Raw genomic sequence first — 5,108 nt, 5'->3', positions numbered from 1 at the left:
TTAAAAAATAAATAAATCATATTCTTTGCTTTCCAGTTTATTGGCAGGAAGAACCAGCCTGGAGATTAAACTTGTGAGTGCTCTACTGTGTCCATATTCAGGAAATTTAGACAAAGTCAGACATTCACAAGATGATGTGAAGACACACAGGGCTGAGCTAAATGCCCAACCCTGTTTACTTTTTGTTTCAAGATAGGGTCTAAGTTTCTGAAGCTGGCCTCTAACTTGTGATCCTCCTCCCTCAGCCTCCCAACTAGCTGGGATTACAGATATGTACCACTGTGCCCAGCTCCATGCTCTTGATGAGCAACCAATCTTGTGATGATATCTCTTGGGAAAGAGACTTTAGACAGCATAATGTAAAACATCCTTACTATTCTTACTTTGGAGAATTTTTGAAAATAAGAACCATTAATGTTATGGGTGGGATTGCATCTTCCCAAAAAGGATGTGTTCAAGCCCTAAACCCCAGCGTCTCAGAATAAGACCTCCCTTAGCAATAGGATCTTTGCAGAAGTAATCAGTTAAAATCAGGTGATTAGAGTGGACCTTAATCCAATAGGACCGAGGCCTTATCAGGGAAATTTAGACACAGTCAGACATGTACAGGGGAAGATGACACACAGGGAGAAGAGGCCATATGGCTTGAATGACGCATCCACAAGCCAGGGGACTCCAAAGCTTGCTGGCCAACACCAGAGGCTAGGCACAGGCAGGCAACACTTCCCTCACAGAGGAAATCCAAGGGAGCATGGCGCTGCTGACACCTTGATTTCAGACTTCTGGTTCTAAAACTGTGAGATATAAAATACCTGTTGTTTAACTATTCAGTTTGTGGTCTTTGTTACAGAAGCCCCAGAAAACTGATACAATTACCAACCTGTACTTTAAAATAATAGTAACAATAATAATGGCAACCATTTATTGCTGGGTTTACAAGCTGAATCTCATTTTATATTCTCCATTAGCCAGTGAAGAGGGTCTTTTTATCATCCCTAGTTTAGAACAAGGCAGGCATGCCTAAGTAAGATGAACAAATTTGCTTAAGATCAGACAGCTAAAAAGAGATGAGACTTGGATTTTATTCCAGGCCACCTGGCCCCAAAGCTGCTGACACTGTAGAGAAGGTTCCATGGAAGAAATGAGCAGCCTGGAGGGGAAGGCCCACACAGCCACTCAGCGCCGACAATATGCTTGGCCTGGTCTTACTACCGTGTTTAAAGTATGAGTGCAGGTAGATACAAAATGTCAATACCAAAACAATAAGTGAAATGAAAAGTGGTATTAAATTAATACTCATCTGGGATTACCCAGACCTGCTTCCAATTATTAGCATCAATTAATAATATGTATAACAAAGATGATTTTAAAAGTAACTGTTTCTATTTTTTCCGGTTGATAAAGCTGAGAAACATACAGGTGACTTTCCAGAGGACCCAGTGATGGTAATAAATTCAGAACTAAAGCCTGAATCTTTGATTTTCTTTCTCTTAATCCTGTATGCCCTGCCTTCTTCAGAAACAAACTATTGATACATGCCACATGAGCCTGAAAGCAAAGAGGTGACATATATAATGTAATCCTTATTTTCCAATAAACTCCTGCCCCTTCCTTAGCCCAGCTCGATATATTAATTACTAGAGATGTGGACAAAAGAGTCAAATGTCAGTGGTATTTAATATGTTAATGTGAGTGCATGCATATTTAAATTACACATTATATAAAATAATACATTAAGAAATACTGCCACTTTCAATCTGACATTTCATGAAATGATCTTATTCAAACTCTTCACATACATCTGATATGAGCATCTTCATCATGATTACAGCCATTTTTAGAATCAGCTAACACAGTTTTCAGGAGCATATTATTTCTCCTGACTAAGCATTTAAAATTCTATCTAAGATACTATCATTGAAACCTTACCTTATTTTTGTATTTGTCCTTTAAATTTATTTATTTATTTATTTAGCAGCACCAGGGATGGAACCTAGGGCATCATGCATGATAAGCAGACCCTCTGCCACTGAGCTACATCCCCGGCCCTGTCTTCTGAGTTTACATCTATCATTTTTGCAAATACAATTATTTATCAATATCCTAAAGCTCATTTATAAAATTTAATTGTGAGGTGCCACCAGACTGCGGCAGTGAGGTCTTCTTTTTAGGAATTTGTGTTAATTTCTTTGCCTTTTTGACCAATCTACCAAAGGGGCCCTTTCTACAAGCATCCAAAAGAATGAACTGGAGGGGCTGGGCTTGTGGCTCAGTGGTAGAGTACTCACCTAGCATGCGTGAGGCACTGGGTTTGATCCTATTTAAAAATAAAATAAAGATATTGTGGTCTGGGGTTTTAGCTCAGCGGTAGAACAATCGCTGAGCACGTGTGAGGCCCTGGGTTTAATCCTCAGCATATAAATAAATAAAATAAACATATTATGTCCAACTACAATTAAAAAATATTTTAAAAAAGATATTGTATCCACCTAAAGCTAAAAAAAAAATGTTAAAAATTAAAAAAAAAAAGAATGAACTGGAATTGTTTCAGATTCACAAGTCTTTCTAAAATGGAACAATTTCTTATTCAAAATGACATGACAATTTTTTTAAGGCCTTCCATATGAGGACATTGCCCCTCTTTCTGAGGACTAGCTTTTAGGAGACAAAATCTCTTCTCTCCAAGTAGCAGCACAAAACTCAGATCTAGAAAGAAAAGAAAAGAAAGCCTGAAATTACCCTGTGGTAAACAATGATGAAACCAAAATGGAACCTATTATTTTTTTAGAATGCATTACCATGCCTATACTTAGATAACTCAGGCAGAAATTCCTGAGAAAACTCAAGAGCCACCCATATTACATACTCAAATCTCAGTTTTCTGGAAGAATCCTCATGTGTTGATGCCAGCCTCAAGAATTCAATGGGTGGAAGCATTGGCCAGTCCCTGCCCACCTCTGTGGCATATGGATCTGCAAAAATGCTCTCTCAAACAGACTCAGACCTGCTGTGCTATGTTGTGTCCACAGCCTCCGCCTGTCAAATGCAGAATGTAAGCTCAGAAACAGCTGAGCAGGCACTGCCCTCTGCATCCTCCAAGCCCTGAGCCTTTCTCTTTCCCCTTTACTAGAAGGTGCTTTTCCTTGAGCACTAGCTTTCAAGATAAACATTTAAAATGTATTTCTTATTTGTTTCCCCTGTTGTGTTTCCTAGAATTTCACTTTTTTTTTTCTTTTTCACTTTGTGGATTAAGTAGGCTTTTGTGGGCTAGTCTGGGAACATTGTTTTCAGTGAAAAGTGCATTCTGTGTTGGAAACAAATAACAGACACAAAGAAACGCTGGGAACACGACCTCTTTGTAGGATGGTGACTGCCTGCCCAGCCTCATGGATCAGAGTTAAAGCCTACAAGGGGGTTCTTTTCAAATCTGAACAACCTTAATAAAAACAACAACAACAACAATAATAATAATAAACCTCAATCGGAGATGGAAAGCTAGAAATTCAGCCACATCTAGGAGGTCCTGAGAAACACATGGTTTGGATTTTCTATCATCCTCTTCCTAACTGAGACTGAGGATGAGAAGGGGGTATTGAAAGCAAAATGATCTAATGACCCTGTTCCTCCTTAGGAAAGCAGAAGCCCTCTGAGAAGGTGGCAAGAGGTGATTAAACTATTTAAACATTTGACAAAGATCACCCATTCAATTAATTAAAGCATTTAGCCTTCCTGTACCTAGCACCTTGGATGTGCCGGACACTGTTCTAGGTGTTCCAGGGACAGCTGGGACGTGACAAAGTCTGCAGGGAGACTGACACTAGGAAACAGAATAAAATAAGTAAATAAGAATATGCAAGGTAGTAATCAATGCTGTGCTGAATGTTCAACAAGTGACGTGCTGAACCCACTGTATTGGGAAGCTGCTCTTGGCTGGTGGTGAGGGAGACCCCTCTGAAAAGGTGACTTTTATGCTAAGACCCAAAACCGACTATGAGAAGACATGGGAAGAAAATCCCATGTGAAGAGTGAGTGCAAAGTCCCTGCTAGAACTTGACTTCAATTCAGGAAGAGAGGAGGAGGTATGGCTGGGGTGTTCCCGGGGGTATCAGGTCATTCACCCTCTGCAGGCTACTCAGGCAGACCTGGGCAGCCTGAGTAGCCTAAAGAGGGTGAATGACCTGAAACCCCAGTGTAAGCTTTTACATCTGGTCCTGCCTGCCAGGTCCACATTGGAAGTCCTGACCTATATGAGCTGACTTCAAAGGCTACCTTCCTACTCCATGAAGAATGGACAGGGGGAGAAGCAGAAGTCCAAAGGAATATGAGTCAAGATGGTGGCAGCCACTGTGCCCTTACCAGGTTCCTGTGACGAGTTCTACCTGCATTATGCAGATTGACCCTCAGGACTTCTCCAATGAGGAGAAATGACTGAAATTTCCATCTGACAGTAGAAATAAAGCCCAGAAAAGTAAAGAAACTCTCCTTATCTGGGAGGATTTGGGAAAAAATAGCCCCCTTTTATAAGAAGTCAGTAGTAGCCACTATAAGAAAAATTTTAAATGAGCAAAATGAATAAATCAATTGATTAAACCTTCTGACATTACATCATCCAGACATAACCTTTGTTAGTATTTTAGCTTATATTTTTCCAGATGCTCTGTACAAATATATTAACTACTGTTTTCGAAATCATATGATTGGTTCTATGAATAAAATTATTCTTAGATTATAGATCCTTTTGTATTTTTACTATTAATTTTTAAAATACTGTTAATAAACCCATCTTGATGCTGTGAGGAAAAAATGCTGGGTGGTAATACATAGAACCAAATGTATTCTCAGAATTAATATAATATTAATATAATAATAATATACTATTAATATATTAATATAAAATATTACTTAGGAATGGAGTTCATTTTAAAAATACCGAGTAGTATGTGTTCTGTGAGCACATAATAATATAGAATATTATGTTTACCTATGTCTGTATGACTTCAGGAAGTATCTGAGAAGACATATACCACATTGCTCATAGTGGTTAGAGCTGGCACAAATTTTACTTTCTTCTTTTCGGTAGGTTTTTTTTTTTTTTTTTTTTTTTGGGG

This window comes from Marmota marmota, unplaced genomic scaffold, assembly GCF_001458135.2.
Source record: "Marmota marmota marmota unplaced genomic scaffold, marMar, whole genome shotgun sequence".
Classification (NCBI taxonomy): domain Eukaryota; kingdom Metazoa; phylum Chordata; class Mammalia; order Rodentia; family Sciuridae; genus Marmota; species Marmota marmota.
Note: the sequence above shows the minus strand (reverse complement) of the source record.